The 22,233-nt window shown below is 50.7% G+C and overlaps 1 pseudogene; it reads right to left on the bottom strand.

Annotated features, from left to right (window-relative positions):
- Positions 1-14,518: 14,518 nt before the first annotated feature.
- Positions 14,519-18,266, bottom strand: LOC140430143 (peptidyl-prolyl cis-trans isomerase-like 4; annotated as a pseudogene).
- Positions 18,267-22,233: the final 3,967 nt, after the last annotated feature.

The following is a 22,233-nucleotide window of genomic DNA, read 5'->3' on the forward strand; positions in this document are numbered from 1 at the left end:
TCCGTCCCCACTCCATTCCCGCTCTATCCGTCCCCACTCCATTCCCTCTCTATCCGTCCCCACTCCATTCTCTCTCCATACGTCCCCACTCCATTCCCGCTCTATCCGTCCCCACTCCTTTCCCTTTCTATCGGTCCCTACTCCATTCTCTCTCTATCCGTCCCCTCTCCATTCCCTCTCTATCCAACCCCACTCCATTCCTTCTCTATCCGTCCCCACTCCATTCTCGCTCCATCCGTCCCCACTCCATTCCCTTTCTATCCGACCCCACTCCATTCTCCCTCTGTCCGTCCCCACTCCATTCTCCCTCTATCGTTCCCCACTCCATTCTCTCTCTATCTGTCCGCAGTCCATTCTCTCTCTATCCGTCCCCACTCCATTCTCTCTCTATCCTTCCCCGCTCCATTCTCTCTATCGCCGTCCCCACTCCATTCCCTCTCTACCCGTCCCCACACCATTTTTTCTCTAACCGCCCCCACACCATTCTCTATCCATCCGTCCCCACTCCATTCCCGCTCTATCCGTCCCCACTCCATTCCCTCTCTATCCGTCCCCACTCCATTCTCTCTCCATACGTCCCCACTCCATTCCCGCTCTATCCGTCCCCACTCCTTTCCCTTTCTATCGGTCCCTACTCCATTCTCTCTCTATCCGTCCCCTCTCCATTCCCTCTCTATCCAACCCCACTCCATTCCTTCTCTATCCGTCCCCACTCCATTCTCGCTCCATCCGTCCCCACTCCATTCCCTTTCTATCCGACCCCACTCCATTCTCTCTCTATCCAACCCCACTCCATTCCCTCTCTGTCCGTCCCCACTCCATTCCCACTCTATCCGTCCCCACTCCATTCCCTCTCTATCCGTCCCCACTCCATTCTCTCTCTATCCGTCCCCACTCCATTCCCTCTCTATCCGTCCCCACTCCATTCCCTCTCTATCCGTCCCCACTCCATTCCCTCTCTATCCGTCCCCACTCCACTCCCTCTCTATCCGTCCCCACTCCACTCCCTCTCTATCCGTCCCCACTCCACTCCCTCTCTATCCGTCCCCACTCCATTCCCTCTCAATCCATCCCCACTCCATTCTCTCTCCATCCGTCCCCACTCCATTCCCTCTCTATCCGTCCCCACTCCATCTCTCTCTATCCGTCCCGAATCCATTCCCTCTCTATCCGTCCCCACTGCATTCCATCGCTATCCGTCCCCACTCCATTTCTTCTCTATCCGTCCCCACTCCATTCCCGCTATATCCGTCCCCACTCCATTCCCGCTCTATCCGTCCCCACTCCCTTCTCTCTCTATCCGTCCCCACGCCATTCTCTCTCCATCCGTCCCCACTCCATTCCCTTTCCATCCATCCCGACTCCATTCTCTCTCTATCCGCCCCCACTCCATTCCCGCTGTATCCGTCCCCACTCCATTCGCTCTCTATCTGTCCCCACTCCAATCTCACTTCTGCCGTCCCCACTCCATTCTCTCTCAATCCGTCCCCACTCCATTCTCTCTCTATCTGTCCCCACTCCAATCTCTCTTCTGCCGTCCCCACTCCATTCTCTCTCTATCCGTCCCCACTGCATTCCCTCTCTATCTGACCCCACTCCATTCCCTCTCTATCCGTCCACACTCCATTCTCTCTCTATCTGTCCCCACTCAACTCCCCCTCTATCCGTCCCCACTCCATTCTCTATTCTGCCGTCCCCACTCCATTCTCTCTCTATCCGTCCCCACTCCATTCTCTCTCTATCCGTCCCCACTCCATTCTCTCTACTGCCGTCCCCACTCCATTCTCTCTCTATCCGTCCCCACTCCATTCCCTCTCTATCCGTCCCCACTCCATTCTCTCCCTATCCGTCCCCACTCTATTCCCGCTCTCTCCGTCCCCCCTCCATTCTCTCTCTATCTGTCCCCACTCCATCTCCACTCTATCTGTCCCCACTCCATTCCCGCTCTATCCGTCCCCACTCCAGTCTCTCTCTATCTGTCCTCACTCCATTAGAACATAGAACATAGAACTATACAGCGCAGTACAGGCCCTTCGGCCCACGATGTTGCACCGAAACAAAAGCCATCTAACCTACACTATGCCATTATCATCCATATGTTTATCCAATAAACTTTTAAATGCCCTCAATGTTGGCGAGTTCACTACTGTAGCAGGTAGGGCATTCCACGGCCTCACTACTCTTTGCGTAAAGACCCTACCTCTGACCTCTGTCCTATATCTATTACCCCTCAGTTTAAAGCTATGTCCCCTCGTGCCAGCCATTTCCATCCGCGGGAGAAGGCTCTCACTGTCCACCCTATCCAACCCCCTGATCATTTTGTATGCCTCTATTAAGTCTCCTCCTAACCTTCTTCTCTCCAACGAAAACAACCTCAAGTCCATCAGCCTTTCCTCATAAGATTTTCCCTCCATACCAGGCAACATCCTGATAAATCTCCTCTGCACCCGCTCCAAAGCCTCCACGTCCTTCCTGTAATGCGGTGACCAGAACTGTACGCAATACTCCAAATGCGGCCGTACCAGAGTTCTGTACAGCTGCAACATGACCTCCTGACTCCGGAACTCAATCCCTCTACCAATAAAGGCCAACACTCCATAGGCCTTCTTCACCACCCTATCAACCTGGGTGGCAACTTTCAGGGATCTATGTACATGGACACCGAGATCCCTCTGCTCATCCACACTTCCAAGAACTTTACCATTAGCCAAATATTCCGCATTCCTGTTATTCCTTCCAAAGTGATCACCTCACACTTCTCTACATTAAACTCCATTTGCCACCTCTCAGCCTAGCTCTGCAGCTTAGCTATATCCCTCTGCAACCTGCTACATCCTTCCACACGATCGACAACACCACCGACTTTAGTATCGTCTGCAAATTTACTCACCCACCCTTCTGCGCCTTCCTCTAGGCCATTGATAAAAATGACAAACAGCAACGGCCCCAGAACAGATCCTTGTGGTACTCCACTTGTAACTGAACTCCATTCTGAACATTTCCCATCAACCACCACCCTCTGTCTTCTTTCAGCTAGCCAATTTCTGATCCACATCTCTAAATCACCCTCAATCCCCAGCCTCCGTATTTTCTGCAATAGCCTACCGTGGGGAACCTTATCAAACGCTTTGCTGAAATGCATATACACCACATCAACTGCTCTACCCTCGTCTACCTGTTCAGTCACCTTCTCAAAGAACTCGATAAGGTTTGTGAGGCATGACCTACCCTTCACAAAGCCATGCTGACTATCCCTGATAATATTATTCCTATCTAGATGATTATAAATCTTGTCTCTTATAATCCCCTCCAAGACTTTACCCACTACAGACGTGAGGCTCACCGGTCTGTAGTTGCCGGGGTTGTCTCTGCTCCCCTTTTTGAACAAAGGGACCACATTTGCTATGTGGGAAATATGAGAATGACTAGAGCGAGGGTAGGTCCGATCAAGGACAGTAGCGGGAGATTGTGTATTGAGTCTGAAGAGATAGGAGAGGTCTTGAACGAGTACTTTTCTTCTGTATTTACAAATGAGAGGGGCGATATTGTTGGAGAGGACAGTGTGAAACAGATTGGTAAGCTCGAGGAAATACTTGTTAGGAAGGAAGATGTGTTGGGCATTTTGAAAAACTTGAGGATAGACAAGTCCCCCGGGCCTGACAGGATATATCCAAGGATTCTATGGGAAGCAAGAGATGAAATTGCAGAGCTGTTGGCAATTATCTTTTCGTCCTCACTGTCAACAGGGGTGGTACCAGGGGATTGGAGAGTGGCGAATGTCGTGCCCCTGTTCAAAAAAGGAACTAGGGATAACCCTGGGAATTACAGGCCAGTTAGTCTTACTTCGGTGGTAGGCAAAGTAATGGAAAGGGTACTGAAGGATAGGATTTCTGAGCATCTGGAAAGACACTGCTTGATTAGGGATAGTCAGCACGGATTTGTGAGGGTAGGTCTTGCCTTACAAGTCTTATTGAATTCTTTGAGGAGGTGACCAAGCATGTGGATGAAGGTAAAGCAGTGGATGTAGTGTACATGGATTTTAGTAAGGCATTTGATAAAGCTCCCCATGGTAGGCTTATGCAGAAAGTAAGGAGGCATGGGATAGTGGGAAATTTGGCCAGTTGGATAACGAACTGGCTAACCGATAGAAGTCAGAGAGTGGTGGTGGATGGCAAATATTCAGCCTGGATCCCAGTTACCAGTGGCGTACCGCAGGGATCAGTTCTGGGTCCTCTGCTGTTTGTGATTTTCATTAATGACTTGGATGAGGGAGTTGAAGGGTGGGTCAGTAAATTTGCAGACGATACGAAGATTGGTGGAGTTGTGGATAGTAAGGAGGGCTGTTGTCGGCTGCAAAGAGACATAGATAGGATGCAGAGCTGGGCTGAGAAGTGGTAGATGGAGTTTAACCCTGAAAAGTGTGAGGTTGTCCATTTTGGAAGGACAAATATGAATGCGGAATACAAGGTTAACGGTAGAGTTCTTGGCAATGTGGAGGAGCAGAGAGATCTTGGGGTCTATGTTCATACATCTTTGAAAGTTGCCACTCAAGTGGATAGAGCTGTGAAGAAGGCCTATGGTGTGCTCGCGTTCATTAACAGAGGGATTGAATTTAAGAGCCGTGAGGTGATGATGCAGCTGTACAAAACTTTGGTAAGGCCACATTTGGAGTACTGTGTACAGTTCTGGTCACCTCATTTTAGGAAGGATGGGGAAGCTCTGGAAAAGGTGCAAAGAAGATTTACCAGGATGTTGCCTGGAATGGAGAGTAGGTCTTACGAGGAAAGGTTGAGGGTGCTAGGCCTTTTCTCATTAGAGTGGAGAAGGATGAAGGGCGACTTGATAGAGGTTTATAAGATGATCAGGGGAATAGATAGAGTAGACAGTCAGAGACTTTTTCCCCGGGTGGAACAAACCATTACAAGGGGACATAAATTTAAGGTGAAAGGTGGAAGATATAGGAGGGATATCAGAGGTAGGTTCTTTACCCAGAGAGTAGTGGGGGCATGGAATGCACTGCCTGTGGAAGTAGTTGAGTCGGAAACATTAGGGACCTTCAAGCAGCTATTGGATAGGTACATGGATTACGGTAAAATGATATAGTGTAGACTTATTTGTTCTTAAGGGCAACACGGTAGCATTGTGGATAGCACAATTGCTTCACAGCTCCATGGTCCCAGGTTCGATTTCGGCTTGGGTCATTGTCTGTGCGGAGTCTGCACGTCCTCCCTGTGTCCGCGTGGGTTTCCTCCGGGTGCTCCGGTTTCCTCCCACAGTCCAAAGATGTGCGGGTTAGGTGAATTGGCCAATGATAAATTGCCCTTAATGTCCAAATTGCCCTTGGTGTTGGGTGGAGGTGTTGTGTTTGGGTAGGGTGCTCTTTCCAAGAGCTGGTGCGGACTCAAAGGGCCGAATGGCCTCCTTCTGCACTGTAAATTCAATGATAATCTATGATTAATCTAGGACAAAGGTTCGGCACAACATCGTGGGCCGAAGGGCCTGTTCTGTGCTGTATTTTCTATGTTCTATGTTCCCCTACCTTATTTCGTATACTCCTGGCATTGAAGTAGACACACTTCAAACCACCTACCTGAACACTGGCCCCCTCCTGCGACGTCAAATCTGTGCTCCTGACCTCTATACTCTCATTCTCCCTTACCCTAAAACTACAATCCAGGTTCCCATGCCCATGCTGAATTAGTTTAAACCCCCCCAAAGAGCACTAACAAATCTCCCCCCCAGGATATTTGTGCCCCTCAGGTTCAGATGTAGACCATCCTGTCTGTAGAGGTCCCACCTTCCCCAGAAAGAGCCCCAGTTATCCAGAAATCTGAATCCCTCCCGCCTGCACCATCCCTGTAGCCACGTGTTTAATTGCTCTCTCTCCCTATTCCTCATCTCACTATCACGTGGCACGGGCAACAACACAGAGATAACAACTCTGTTTGTTCTAGTTCTGAGCTTCCATCCTAGCTCCCTGAAAGCCTGCCTGACATCCTTGTCCCCTTTCCCTACCTATGTCGTTAGTGCCAATGTGGACCACGACTTGGGCTCCCCCTCCCCCCTAAGGACCCGGAAAACACGATCCGAGACATCACCTTGCACCTGGGAGGCAACATACCAAACGTGAGTCTCTCACGCTCCCACAAAATCTCCTATCCATTCTCTCTACCCGTCCCCACTCCATTCCCTCTCTATCCGTCCCCACTCCATTCCCTCTCTATCCGTCCCCACTCCATTCCCGCTCTATCCGTCCCCATTCCATTTTCTCTCTATCCGTCCCCACTCCATTCCCTCTCTATCCGTCCCCCTACATTCTCTCTCTATCTGTCCCCACTCCATTCCCGCTCTATCCGTCCCCACTCCATTGCCGCTCTATCCGTCCCCACTCCATTCCCGCTCTATCCGTCCCCACTCCAGTCTCTCTCTATCCGTCCCCACTCCATTCCCGCTCTATCCGTCCCCACTCCATTCCCGCTCTATCCGTCCCCACTCCAGTCTCTCTCTATCCGTCCCCACTCCATTCCCGCTCTATCCGTCCCCACTCCATTCCCGCTCTATCCGTCCCCACTCCAGTCTCTCTCTATCCGTCCCCACTCCATTCCCTCTCTATCCGTCCCCACTCCATTCCCGCTCTATCCGTCCCCATTCCATTTTCTCTCTATCCGTACCCCCACATTCTCTCTCTATCTGTCCGCAGTCCATTCTCTCTCTATCCGTCCCCACTCCATTCTCTCTCTATCCTTCCCCGCTCCATTCTCTCTATCTCCGTCCCCACTCCATTCCCTCTCTACCCGTCCCCACACCATTTTTTCTCTAACCGCCCCCACACCATTCTCTATCCATCCGTCCCCACTCCATTCCCGCTCTATCCGTCCCCACTCCATTCCCTCTCTATCCGTCCCCACTCCATTCTCTCTCCATACGTCCCCACTCCATTCCCGCTCTATCCGTCCCCACTCCTTTCCCTTTCTATCGGTCCCTACTCCATTCTCTCTCTATCCGTCCCCTCTCCATTCCCTCTCTATCCAACCCCACTCCATTCCTTCTCTATCCGTCCCCACTCCATTCTCGCTCCATCCGTCCCCACTCCATTCCCTTTCTATCCGACCCCACTCCATTCTCCCTCTGTCCGTCCCCACTCCATTCTCCCTCTATCGTTCCCCACTCCATTCTCTCTCTATCTGTCCGCAGTCCATTCTCTCTCTATCCGTCCCCACTCCATTCTCTCTCTATCCTTCCCCGCTCCATTCTCTCTATCGCCGTCCCCACTCCATTCCCTCTCTACCCGTCCCCACACCATTTTTTCTCTAACCGCCCCCACACCATTCTCTATCCATCCGTCCCCACTCCATTCCCGCTCTATCCGTCCCCACTCCATTCCCTCTCTATCCGTCCCCACTCCATTCTCTCTCCATACGTCCCCACTCCATTCCCGCTCTATCCGTCCCCACTCCTTTCCCTTTCTATCGGTCCCTACTCCATTCTCTCTCTATCCGTCCCCTCTCCATTCCCTCTCTATCCAACCCCACTCCATTCCTTCTCTATCCGTCCCCACTCCATTCTCGCTCCATCCGTCCCCACTCCATTCCCTTTCTATCCGACCCCACTCCATTCTCTCTCTATCCAACCCCACTCCATTCCCTCTCTGTCCGTCCCCACTCCATTCCCACTCTATCCGTCCCCACTCCATTCCCTCTCTATCCGTCCCCACTCCATTCTCTCTCTATCCGTCCCCACTCCATTCCCTCTCTATCCGTCCCCACTCCATTCCCTCTCTATCCGTCCCCACTCCATTCCCTCTCTATCCGTCCCCACTCCACTCCCTCTCTATCCGTCCCCACTCCACTCCCTCTCTATCCGTCCCCACTCCACTCCCTCTCTATCCGTCCCCACTCCATTCCCTCTCAATCCATCCCCACTCCATTCTCTCTCCATCCGTCCCCACTCCATTCCCTCTCTATCCGTCCCCACTCCATCTCTCTCTATCCGTCCCGAATCCATTCCCTCTCTATCCGTCCCCACTGCATTCCATCGCTATCCGTCCCCACTCCATTTCTTCTCTATCCGTCCCCACTCCATTCCCGCTATATCCGTCCCCACTCCATTCCCGCTCTATCCGTCCCCACTCCCTTCTCTCTCTATCCGTCCCCACGCCATTCTCTCTCCATCCGTCCCCACTCCATTCCCTTTCCATCCATCCCGACTCCATTCTCTCTCTATCCGCCCCCACTCCATTCCCGCTGTATCCGTCCCCACTCCATTCGCTCTCTATCTGTCCCCACTCCAATCTCACTTCTGCCGTCCCCACTCCATTCTCTCTCAATCCGTCCCCACTCCATTCTCTCTCTATCTGTCCCCACTCCAATCTCTCTTCTGCCGTCCCCACTCCATTCTCTCTCTATCCGTCCCCACTGCATTCCCTCTCTATCTGACCCCACTCCATTCCCTCTCTATCCGTCCACACTCCATTCTCTCTCTATCTGTCCCCACTCAACTCCCCCTCTATCCGTCCCCACTCCATTCTCTATTCTGCCGTCCCCACTCCATTCTCTCTCTATCCGTCCCCACTCCATTCTCTCTCTATCCGTCCCCACTCCATTCTCTCTACTGCCGTCCCCACTCCATTCTCTCTCTATCCGTCCCCACTCCATTCCCTCTCTATCCGTCCCCACTCCATTCTCTCCCTATCCGTCCCCACTCTATTCCCGCTCTCTCCGTCCCCCCTCCATTCTCTCTCTATCTGTCCCCACTCCATCTCCACTCTATCTGTCCCCACTCCATTCCCGCTCTATCCGTCCCCACTCCAGTCTCTCTCTATCTGTCCTCACTCCATTAGAACATAGAACATAGAACTATACAGCGCAGTACAGGCCCTTCGGCCCACGATGTTGCACCGAAACAAAAGCCATCTAACCTACACTATGCCATTATCATCCATATGTTTATCCAATAAACTTTTAAATGCCCTCAATGTTGGCGAGTTCACTACTGTAGCAGGTAGGGCATTCCACGGCCTCACTACTCTTTGCGTAAAGACCCTACCTCTGACCTCTGTCCTATATCTATTACCCCTCAGTTTAAAGCTATGTCCCCTCGTGCCAGCCATTTCCATCCGCGGGAGAAGGCTCTCACTGTCCACCCTATCCAACCCCCTGATCATTTTGTATGCCTCTATTAAGTCTCCTCCTAACCTTCTTCTCTCCAACGAAAACAACCTCAAGTCCATCAGCCTTTCCTCATAAGATTTTCCCTCCATACCAGGCAACATCCTGATAAATCTCCTCTGCACCCGCTCCAAAGCCTCCACGTCCTTCCTGTAATGCGGTGACCAGAACTGTACGCAATACTCCAAATGCGGCCGTACCAGAGTTCTGTACAGCTGCAACATGACCTCCTGACTCCGGAACTCAATCCCTCTACCAATAAAGGCCAACACTCCATAGGCCTTCTTCACCACCCTATCAACCTGGGTGGCAACTTTCAGGGATCTATGTACATGGACACCGAGATCCCTCTGCTCATCCACACTTCCAAGAACTTTACCATTAGCCAAATATTCCGCATTCCTGTTATTCCTTCCAAAGTGATCACCTCACACTTCTCTACATTAAACTCCATTTGCCACCTCTCAGCCTAGCTCTGCAGCTTAGCTATATCCCTCTGCAACCTGCTACATCCTTCCACACGATCGACAACACCACCGACTTTAGTATCGTCTGCAAATTTACTCACCCACCCTTCTGCGCCTTCCTCTAGGCCATTGATAAAAATGACAAACAGCAACGGCCCCAGAACAGATCCTTGTGGTACTCCACTTGTAACTGAACTCCATTCTGAACATTTCCCATCAACCACCACCCTCTGTCTTCTTTCAGCTAGCCAATTTCTGATCCACATCTCTAAATCACCCTCAATCCCCAGCCTCCGTATTTTCTGCAATAGCCTACCGTGGGGAACCTTATCAAACGCTTTGCTGAAATGCATATACACCACATCAACTGCTCTACCCTCGTCTACCTGTTCAGTCACCTTCTCAAAGAACTCGATAAGGTTTGTGAGGCATGACCTACCCTTCACAAAGCCATGCTGACTATCCCTGATAATATTATTCCTATCTAGATGATTATAAATCTTGTCTCTTATAATCCCCTCCAAGACTTTACCCACTACAGACGTGAGGCTCACCGGTCTGTAGTTGCCGGGGTTGTCTCTGCTCCCCTTTTTGAACAAAGGGACCACATTTGCTATGTGGGAAATATGAGAATGACTAGAGCGAGGGTAGGTCCGATCAAGGACAGTAGCGGGAGATTGTGTATTGAGTCTGAAGAGATAGGAGAGGTCTTGAACGAGTACTTTTCTTCTGTATTTACAAATGAGAGGGGCGATATTGTTGGAGAGGACAGTGTGAAACAGATTGGTAAGCTCGAGGAAATACTTGTTAGGAAGGAAGATGTGTTGGGCATTTTGAAAAACTTGAGGATAGACAAGTCCCCCGGGCCTGACAGGATATATCCAAGGATTCTATGGGAAGCAAGAGATGAAATTGCAGAGCTGTTGGCAATTATCTTTTCGTCCTCACTGTCAACAGGGGTGGTACCAGGGGATTGGAGAGTGGCGAATGTCGTGCCCCTGTTCAAAAAAGGAACTAGGGATAACCCTGGGAATTACAGGCCAGTTAGTCTTACTTCGGTGGTAGGCAAAGTAATGGAAAGGGTACTGAAGGATAGGATTTCTGAGCATCTGGAAAGACACTGCTTGATTAGGGATAGTCAGCACGGATTTGTGAGGGTAGGTCTTGCCTTACAAGTCTTATTGAATTCTTTGAGGAGGTGACCAAGCATGTGGATGAAGGTAAAGCAGTGGATGTAGTGTACATGGATTTTAGTAAGGCATTTGATAAAGCTCCCCATGGTAGGCTTATGCAGAAAGTAAGGAGGCATGGGATAGTGGGAAATTTGGCCAGTTGGATAACGAACTGGCTAACCGATAGAAGTCAGAGAGTGGTGGTGGATGGCAAATATTCAGCCTGGATCCCAGTTACCAGTGGCGTACCGCAGGGATCAGTTCTGGGTCCTCTGCTGTTTGTGATTTTCATTAATGACTTGGATGAGGGAGTTGAAGGGTGGGTCAGTAAATTTGCAGACGATACGAAGATTGGTGGAGTTGTGGATAGTAAGGAGGGCTGTTGTCGGCTGCAAAGAGACATAGATAGGATGCAGAGCTGGGCTGAGAAGTGGTAGATGGAGTTTAACCCTGAAAAGTGTGAGGTTGTCCATTTTGGAAGGACAAATATGAATGCGGAATACAAGGTTAACGGTAGAGTTCTTGGCAATGTGGAGGAGCAGAGAGATCTTGGGGTCTATGTTCATACATCTTTGAAAGTTGCCACTCAAGTGGATAGAGCTGTGAAGAAGGCCTATGGTGTGCTCGCGTTCATTAACAGAGGGATTGAATTTAAGAGCCGTGAGGTGATGATGCAGCTGTACAAAACTTTGGTAAGGCCACATTTGGAGTACTGTGTACAGTTCTGGTCACCTCATTTTAGGAAGGATGGGGAAGCTCTGGAAAAGGTGCAAAGAAGATTTACCAGGATGTTGCCTGGAATGGAGAGTAGGTCTTACGAGGAAAGGTTGAGGGTGCTAGGCCTTTTCTCATTAGAGTGGAGAAGGATGAAGGGCGACTTGATAGAGGTTTATAAGATGATCAGGGGAATAGATAGAGTAGACAGTCAGAGACTTTTTCCCCGGGTGGAACAAACCATTACAAGGGGACATAAATTTAAGGTGAAAGGTGGAAGATATAGGAGGGATATCAGAGGTAGGTTCTTTACCCAGAGAGTAGTGGGGGCATGGAATGCACTGCCTGTGGAAGTAGTTGAGTCGGAAACATTAGGGACCTTCAAGCAGCTATTGGATAGGTACATGGATTACGGTAAAATGATATAGTGTAGACTTATTTGTTCTTAAGGGCAACACGGTAGCATTGTGGATAGCACAATTGCTTCACAGCTCCATGGTCCCAGGTTCGATTTCGGCTTGGGTCATTGTCTGTGCGGAGTCTGCACGTCCTCCCTGTGTCCGCGTGGGTTTCCTCCGGGTGCTCCGGTTTCCTCCCACAGTCCAAAGATGTGCGGGTTAGGTGAATTGGCCAATGATAAATTGCCCTTAATGTCCAAATTGCCCTTGGTGTTGGGTGGAGGTGTTGTGTTTGGGTAGGGTGCTCTTTCCAAGAGCTGGTGCGGACTCAAAGGGCCGAATGGCCTCCTTCTGCACTGTAAATTCAATGATAATCTATGATTAATCTAGGACAAAGGTTCGGCACAACATCGTGGGCCGAAGGGCCTGTTCTGTGCTGTATTTTCTATGTTCTATGTTCCCCTACCTTATTTCGTATACTCCTGGCATTGAAGTAGACACACTTCAAACCACCTACCTGAACACTGGCCCCCTCCTGCGACGTCAAATCTGTGCTCCTGACCTCTATACTCTCATTCTCCCTTACCCTAAAACTACAATCCAGGTTCCCATGCCCATGCTGAATTAGTTTAAACCCCCCCAAAGAGCACTAACAAATCTCCCCCCCAGGATATTTGTGCCCCTCAGGTTCAGATGTAGACCATCCTGTCTGTAGAGGTCCCACCTTCCCCAGAAAGAGCCCCAGTTATCCAGAAATCTGAATCCCTCCCGCCTGCACCATCCCTGTAGCCACGTGTTTAATTGCTCTCTCTCCCTATTCCTCATCTCACTATCACGTGGCACGGGCAACAACACAGAGATAACAACTCTGTTTGTTCTAGTTCTGAGCTTCCATCCTAGCTCCCTGAAAGCCTGCCTGACATCCTTGTCCCCTTTCCCTACCTATGTCGTTAGTGCCAATGTGGACCACGACTTGGGCTCCCCCTCCCCCCTAAGGACCCGGAAAACACGATCCGAGACATCACCTTGCACCTGGGAGGCAACATACCAAACGTGAGTCTCTCACGCTCCCACAAAATCTCCTATCCATTCTCTCTACCCGTCCCCACTCCATTCCCTCTCTATCCGTCCCCACTCCATTCCCTCTCTATCCGTCCCCACTCCATTCCCGCTCTATCCGTCCCCATTCCATTTTCTCTCTATCCGTCCCCACTCCATTCCCTCTCTATCCGTCCCCCTACATTCTCTCTCTATCTGTCCCCACTCCATTCCCGCTCTATCCGTCCCCACTCCATTCCCGCTCTATCCGTCCCCACTCCATTCCCGCTCTATCCGTCCCCACTCCAGTCTCTCTCTATCCGTCCCCACTCCATTCCCGCTCTATCCGTCCCCACTCCATTCCCGCTCTATCCGTCCCCACTCCAGTCTCTCTCTATCCGTCCCCACTCCATTCCCTCTCTATCCGTCCCCACTCCATTCCCGCTCTATCCGTCCCCATTCCATTTTCTCTCTATCCGTACCCCCACATTCTCTCTCTATCTGTCCCCACTCCATTCCCACTCTATCCGTCCCCACTCCATTCCCACTCTATCCGTCCCCACTCCATTCTCTCTCTATCCATCCCCACTCCATTCCCTCTCTATCCGTCCCCACTCCATTCCCTCTCTATCCGTCCCCACTCCATTCCCTCTCTATCCGTCCCCACTCCATTCCCTCTCTATCCGTCCCCACTCCATTCCCGCTCTATCCGTCCCCACTCCATTCCCGCTCTATCCGTCCCCACTCCATTCTCTCTCTATCCGTCCCCACTCCATTCCCACTCTATCCGTCCCCACTCCATTCTCTCTCTATCCGTCCCCACTCCATTCTCTCTCTATCCGTCCCCACTCCATTCTCTCTCTATCCGTCCCCACTCCATTCTCTCTCTATCCGTCCCCACTCCATTCTCTCTCTATCCGTCCCCACTCCATTCCCGCTCTATCCGTCCCCACTCCATTCCCGCTCTATCCGTCCCCACTCCATTCTCTCTCTATCCGTCCCCACTCCATTCCCTCTCCATCCGTCCCCACTCCATTCCCGCTCTATCCGTCCCCACTCCATTCTCTCTCTATCCATCCTCACTCCATTCCCTCTCTATCCATCCTCACTCCATTCCCTCTCCATCCGTCCCCACTCCATTCCCGCTCTCTCCATCCCCACGTCATTCCCTCTCTATCCATCCCCACTCCATTCCCTCTCAATCCGTCCCCACTCCATTCCCTCTCTATCCGTCCCCCTACATTCTCTCTCTATCCGTCCCCACTCCATTCCCACTCTATCCGTCCCCACTCCATTCCCGCTTTATCCGTCCCCACTCCATTCTCTCTCTCTCCGTCCCCACTCCATTCCCGCTCTATCCGTCCCCACTCCATTCTCTCTCTCTCCGTCCCCACTCCATTCTCTCTCTATCCGTCCCCACTCCATTCCCTCTCTATCCATCCCCACTCCATTCCCTCTCTATCCGTCCCCACTCCATTCCCTCTCTATCCGTCCCCACTCCATTCCCTCTCTATCCATCCCCAGTCCATTCCCTCTCTATCCGTCCCCACTCCATTCCCTCTCTATCCGTCCCCAGTCCATTCCCTCTCTATCCGTCCCCACTCCATTCCCTCTCTCTTTCCATTCTCACTCCATTCCCTCTTTGGAACTTTTGGGACTTCCGCTCCTTCTTTCCGCTGCCCTTTCTCGATGTTTGGATTTCTTCTTGCTCTGGCTTCGCTTGTGGTAATCTTTCTCTTGGGATTCACTCCTGATTCGGCTCCGATGTCGGTCCCGCTTTTATGGCCCCTTTCTTTTACCTTGCAGTGTTCTTCAATGTGAGCTGTGTTTCTGTGCTGCTGAATCTCTTGGTCAGCTGTTCCCTTGCATTTTGCTGCCTTTAACCCATCACCTTCCTCTTCTGAATGCCGACGATGCCGTTTCTCCTTATGGCGTTTCTTTGAATGGCTTCCATTTGTCACAGCCTCATCCAGTAACAGTTCATATTTGGAGTCCCGTTTAGGTTGTACTTTATCCTTCAGAGTAATGTTGGCATGTTTGCCGGCGTCCTTCTCATACTCCTTAAAATCTTCTTTGCTGTATTTTGCACCTTTCCCCTTCCACTGAACCTTAGCCACAGATTGGCTGAAGTCCACATGTATCCTCCTATCATCCATCAGCACATTATCCATCTTAAAGTAAGCTTTTTCACAATCCTGCTGCTTCTCAAATTCAATGAAGGCATAGTACGAAGTCTTACAACACCAGGTTAAAGTCCAACAGGTTTGTTTCGATGTCACTAGGTTTCGGAGCGCTGCTCCTTCCTCAGGTGAATGAAGAGGTCTGTTCCAGAAACACATATATAGACAAATTCAAAGATGCCAGACAATGCTTGGAATGCGACCATTAGCAGGTGATTAAATCTTTACAGATCCAGAGATGGGGTAACCCCAGGTTAAAGAGGTGGGAATTGTGTCAAGCCAGGACAGTTGGTAGGATTTTGCAGGCCAGATGGTGGGGGATGAATGTAATGCAACATGAATCCCAGGTCCTGGTTGAGGCCGTACTCATGTGTGCGGAACTTGGCTATAAGCTTCTGCTCGGCGATTCTGCGTTGTCGCGCGTCCTGAAGGCCGCCTTGGAGAACGCTTACCCGGAGATCAGAGGCTGAATGCCCTTGACTGCTGAAGTGTTCCCTGACTGGAAGGGAACATTCCTGCCTGGTGATTGTTGCGCGATGTCCGTTCATTCGTTGTCGCAGCGTCTGCATGGTCTCGCCAATGTACCACGCTACGGGACATCCTTTCCTGCAGCGTATGAGGTAGACAACGTTGGCCGAGTCACACGAGTATGTACCGCGTACCTGGTGGGTGGTGTTCTTACGTTTAATGGTGGTATCCATGTCGATGATCTGGCACGTCTTGCAGAGATTGCCATGGCAGGGTTGTGTGGTGTCGTGGTCGCTGTTCTGAAGGCTGGGTAGTTTGCTGCAAACAATGGTTTGTTTGAGGTTGCGCGGTTGTTTGAAGGCAAGTAGTGGGGGTGTGGGGATGACCTTGGCAAGATGTTCATCGTCATCAATGACGTGTTGAAGGCAGTGAAGAAGATGACGTAGTTTCTCCGCTCTGGGGAAGTGCTGGATGACGAAGGGTATTCTGTCGGTTGTGTCCCATGTTTGTCTTCTGAGGAGGTCGGTGCGGTTTTTCGCTGTGGCGCGTTGGAACTGTCGATCGATGAGTCGAGCGCCGTATCCCGTTCGTACGAGGGCATCTTTCAACGTCTGTAGATGTCTGTTATGCTCCTCCTCGTCTGAGCAGATCCTGTGTATACGGAGAGCTTGTCCATAGGGAATGGCTTCTTTAATGTGTTTAGGGTGGAAGCTGGAGAAGTGGAGCATCGTGAGGTTATCCGTGGGTTTGCGGTAAAGCGAAGTGCTGAGGTGACCGTCCTTGATGGAGACGAGTGTGTCCAAGAATGCAACTGATTTTGGAGAGTAGTCCATGGTGAGTCTGATGGTTGGATGGAACTTATTGATGTCATCATGTAGTCGTTTCAGTGATTCTTCGCCGTGGGTCCAAAGGAAAAAAATGTAATCGCTGTATCTGGTGTATAACGTCGGTTGAAGGTCCTGTGCGGTGAGTAGGTCCTGTTCAAACTTGTGCATGAAGATGTTGGCGTATTGGGGTGCGAATTTGGTCCCCATGGCTGTTCCGTGCGTCTAGATGAAGAACTTGTTGTCGAAGGTGAAGACGTTGTGATCCAGAATGAAGCGGATGAGTTGCAGAATTGCGTCTGGAGATTGGCAGTTGACGGTGTTGAGTACTGAGGCTGTTGCATCAATGCCGTCGTCATGGGGGATGCTGGTGTAGAGTGCCGAGACATCCATTGTGACGAGGAATGTTCCTGGTTCAACTGGTCCATGGGTGCTGAGTTTCTGCAGGAAGTCCATAGTGTCGCGACAGAAGCTGGGTGTACCTTGTACGATGGGTTTCAAGATGCCCTTGATGTAGCCAGAGAGGTTCTCACACAAGGTCCCATTGCCTGAAACAATAGGGCGGCCTGGTGTGTTGGCCTTATGTATTTTCGGGAGGCAGTAGAGATCTCCAATGCGGGGAGTACGTGGGATGAGAGCACGTAGGGTGCTCTGAAGATCTGGATCCAAGGTCTTGATCAGTCTGTTAAGTTGGCGGATGTGTTCCTTGGTCGGATCTGCGGGTAACTGTCTGTAGTGTTCTTGGTTGTTCAGTTGTCGGTATACTTCTTTGCAGTAGTCCGTTCTGTTCAGTACGACAGTGGCCCCTCCTTTGTCTGCTGGTTTGATGACGATGCTGCGGTTGGTCTTGAGAGAGCGGATGGCATTGCGTTGTGCTTGGGTGACGCTGAGGAAGGAGCAGCGCTCCGAAAGCTAGTGACATCGAAACAAACCTGTTGGACTTTAACCTGGTGTTGTAAGACTTCGTACTGTGCTCACCCCAGTCCAACGCCGGCATCTCCACATCAATGAAGGCATATCAGAGAGATTCTCCAATTTTCCAGTCTCGAATGATTTCACAGCTTTTGATTGATCCAAATCTGGAAAAAATGATTTCCAAATCTTCATCGGTGGTAACTGGATTAAGTTTACAAACAAACAGCACATTTTCAGGGGGCTTTATTTCTGCATCTGGTAGATCTCCAACCATCTCCAGTAGTATGGCTCGTGTTTTTGCCTCTTTCTCTGCGAGCACCTCTTCAATTTCCTCTACAGTTTTTCCTTTGGTATCATCTATTTCTTCATCAACTCCTATTCTGCCGCTATCAAGTTGTTCTTTGGTGGGTTCTGGTGAGCTATCTGGAATTTGCAAACCCTGAGGGTCATCAAATGGATCCTCCAGTATTACTTGCTAATATCTTGATAGGGACAGAAATCCTTGTCAACAAAGGTCTCGTTGATCTTCATCAGGATATCCATGCCTTCAGTCACCTCACCAAACACTGTACGTACACCATCAAGGTAATCCACGTTTTCTCCTGCAGTGATCAAAAACTGAGATGCATGCTGATCACTGCCATTATTCACCATGGATACAGTTCCTTTTTTCTTGTGTTTAATTCGGGGCACTTTTTCTGCCTCGAAAAATCTTGCCTGATCTCCATAGAGCTTACAAAAAATATATTCTCCTCCACGACCACTTCCAGTTCTGTAGTCTGTATAACAAAGTCCCTCTGCACACTGTGGATGAGGCAGTAGTTGTAATACTTGATCTTACAAAGATTCAGAAAATTCTAACAGGCCCTAGGCCTCTCCTCCGTACACAAATCGCCCAGCGTTGTTTCTAACAGCATCGCCATTTTCTTTTTCAAACTCGAATACTGATCAAAGAGTCGGTACACCAGTTAGTTAGCTCAAAATCAATACTATTTATTTACACACACAGCAATATCTACTCATGCATGAAATACTACAGACTAAACTATCACTACTGCTAAAGCCTATACTTAGCTTCGGGCGCCCACTCAGTCAGAGGAACAATGGCCGTTGTTCAGTTCTGAGGCTGCTGGGGTCGAAGTGGTAGAGGGGAACAGCTAAGGTCGTCCGTCTGGTAGCGAGCGTTGACCTTGGACTTGCTTCTGGTGTAGCTGGTGGACGGGTCTCTCCGCTGTGAAGCCGAGTCCAAGAGAGCGAATCTCTCTTCGGGCCTTCTTCTTAAACCCGAAGGGGGCTTCGCGCGCTATTGGGCGGGCCTTGAACTTGGCCCCAATCAATTGGGCCATTTCTTTTTTAAATATATTTTATTCAAATTTTTTTGCCAAACAAAATACAAAGGTTTACCTTTTTACAACAATAAAACAGTATAAATAACAGTGACCGTTTTAACAAATAAATAAATAATATATAAACTAAATGGCACCTGCCATAACAAAAATAACTCTCCAGAGATAAAATCAAACAATCCAATATACATAACCAAGTACAAATATCGATACAAAAACAACCCTGAGGACCTGCCCGAGCCCTCCCCCCGGGTTGCTGCTGTTGCCTTCCCATTTCCTTTATCGTTCTGCGAGGTAGTCAATGAACGGTTGCCACCGCCTGGTGAACCCTTGAGCCGAACCCCTTAGTGCGAACTTTATCCGTTCTAGTTTTATAAACCCTGCCATGTCGTTTATCCAGGTCTCCACGCCCGGAGGTTTGGCTTCCTTCCACATAAGCAATATCCTTCACCGGGTTACTAGGGACGCAAAGGCCAAGACATCGCCTCTTTCGCCTCCTGCACTCCCGGCTCTTCTGCAACCCCAAATATAGCCAACCCCCAGCCTGGCTCGACCCGGACCCCCACCACTTTCGAAAGCACCTTTGCCACCCCCACCCAGAACCCCTGCAGTGCCGGGCATGACCAAAACATGTGGGTGTGGTTTGCTGGGCTTCTCGAGCATCTCCCACACCTATCCTCTACCCCGAAAAATTTACTGAGCCTTGCTCCGGTCATATGCGCCCTGTGCAAAACCTTGAATTGTATCAGGCTTAGCCTGGTGCATGAGAACGACGAGTTTACCCTACGTAGGGCATCAGCCCACAGCCCCTCCTCAATCTCTTCCCCCAGCTCTTCTTCCCATTTCCCCTTCAGCTCATCCACCATGATCTCCCCCTCGTCCCTCATTTCCCTGTATATATCCGACACCCTACCGTCCCCCACCCATGTCCCTGACATCACTCTATCTTGAATCTCCTGCGTCGGGTGCTGTGGGAATTCCCTCACCTGTTGCCTCGCAAATGCCCTCAGTTGCATGTACCGAAATGCATTCCCTTGGGGCAACCCATATTTTTCCGTCAGCGCTCCCAGACTCGCAAACGTCCCGTCTACGAACAGATCTCTCAGTTGCACAACCCCAGCTCTCTGCCATGCTCCAAATCCCCCATCTATTCTCCCCGGGACAAACCTATGATTATTTCTTATTGGGGACCGCACCGAGGCTCCCGTCCTTCCCCTATGTCATCTTCACTGCCCCCAGATTTTTAGCGTTGCCACCACCACTGGACTTGTGGTGTATTTCTTCGGGGAGAACGGCAACGGCGCCATCACCAGTGCTTGTAGGCTGGTTCCTTTGCAGGACGCCATCTCCAGTCTCATCCACGCCGCTCCCTCCCCTTCTCCCATCCACTTACACACCATTGAGATATTGGCGGCCCAGTAGTATTCACTTCGGCTCGGTAGTGCCAGCCCCCCCCTATCCCTGCTACGCTGCAAGAACCCCCTCCTCACTCTCGGGGTCTTCCCGGCCCACACAAAACTCATGACACTTTTCTCAATTTTCTTGAAAAAAGCCTTCGTGACCATCACCGGAAGGCACTGAAACACAAAAAGGAATCTCGGGAGGACTACCATTTTGACCGCCTGCACCCTACCCACCAGTGACAGGGGCATCTCTTAAAATCCTCCTCCATCTGTTCCACCAATCTTGTTAAATTAAGCCTATGTAAGGTTCCCCAACTCCTGGCTATTTGAATCCCTAAGTACCTGAAATCTCTTATTACCTTCCTCAGCGGTAAATCATCTATTCCCCTGCTCTGCTCCCCCGGATGCACCACAAACAACTCACTCTTCCCCATATTCAATTTGTACCCTGAAAATTCCCCAAACTCCCTGAGTGTCTGCATTATCTCAGGCATCCCCGCCACTGGGTCCGCAACATACAGCAATAAATCATCTGCATACAAAGAAACCCGGTGTTCTTCTCCTCCCCTGCGTACTCCCCTCCACTTCCTGGAGCCCCTCAGTGCTATGGCCAGGGGCTCAATCGCCAATGCAAACAGTAACGGAGACAGGGGACACCCCTGCCTCGTCCCTCTATGAAGACGGAAGTAGTCAGACCTCTGCCTGTTCGTGATCACACTTGCCACCGGGGCCCTGTACAGCAGCTGTACCCATCCAATAAACCCTTCTCCAAAACCAAATCTCCTCAGCACCTCCCACAGATAATCCCACTGCACTCTGTCGAATGCTTTCTCGGCGTCCATCTCCACCACTATCTCCGCCTCCCCCTCTGGTGGGGGCATCATCATTACCCCTAGCAACCTCCATATGTTCGTGTTCAGCTGTCTCCCCTTAACAAACCCAGTTTGATCCTCGTGGACCACCCCTGGGACACAGTCCTCTATCCTCGTCGCCATCACCTTGGCCAGGAGCTTAGCATCTACATTTAAAAGGGAAATGGGCCTGTAGGACCCACACTGCAGCGTGTCTTTATCCTTCTTCAAAAGGAGCGATATCGTCGCCTCCGACATAGTCGGGGGCAACTGCCCCCTTTCCCTGGCCTCATTAAAGGTTCTCGTCAAAAGCGGGGCCAGTAGGTCCATATATTTCCTATAAAATTCCACCGGGAATCCATCCGGTCCCGGGGCCTTCCCCGCTTGCATGCTCCCAATCCCTTTTACCACCTCCTCCATCTCAATCTGTGCTCCCAATCCCGCCCTCTCCTGCTCCTCCACCTTCGGGAATTCCAGCTGATCCAGGAAACACCTCATTCCCTCCTTCCCTTCCGGGGGCTGAGCCTTATATAACCTCTTATAGAATGCCTTGAACACCCCGTTCACTCTCTCCGCTCCCCGTTCCATCTCTCCCTCCACCTATCTCCCTCGCTGCTCCCCTCTTCCTCAATTGGTGGGCCAGTAGCCGACTCGCCTTCTCTCCATACTCATACTGTACACCCTGTGCCCTCCTCCACTGTGCCTCTGCCTTACCCGTGGTCAGCAGGTCAAACTCCACATGTAACCTTTGTCTTTCCCTCTACAGTCCCTCCTCCGGTGCCTCTGCATATTGCCTGTCCACCCTCAAAAGTTCTTTCAACAATCGCTCCCTTTCTTTACCCTCTTGCTTCCCTTTATGTGCCCTTATGGATATAAGTTCCCCTCTGACCACCGCCTTCAACGCCTCCCAGACCACTCCCACCTGGACCTCCCCATTGTCATTAAGCTCCAAGTACCTTTCAATACACCCCCTCACCCTTAAACATACTCCCTCATCCGCCAATAAGCCCATATTCATTCTCCAGAGTGGGTGCTGTTCTTTTTCCTCTCCTACCTCCAGGTCTACCCAATGTGGAGCGTGGTCCGAAATGGCTATGGCCGTATATTCCGTCCCTGTCACCTTCGGAATCAGTGCCCTTCCCAAGACAAAAAAATCTATCCGTGAGTATACTTTGCGAACATGGGAGAAAAATGAAAACTCCTTACTCCTAGGCCTACTAAATCTCCAGGGGTCTACCCCTCCCATCTGCTCCATGAAGTCCTTGAGCACCCTGGCCGCTGCCGGTAGAG

The sequence above is a fragment of the Scyliorhinus torazame genome, chromosome 1 (assembly GCF_047496885.1).
Source record: "Scyliorhinus torazame isolate Kashiwa2021f chromosome 1, sScyTor2.1, whole genome shotgun sequence".
Lineage (NCBI taxonomy): Eukaryota > Metazoa > Chordata > Chondrichthyes > Carcharhiniformes > Scyliorhinidae > Scyliorhinus > Scyliorhinus torazame.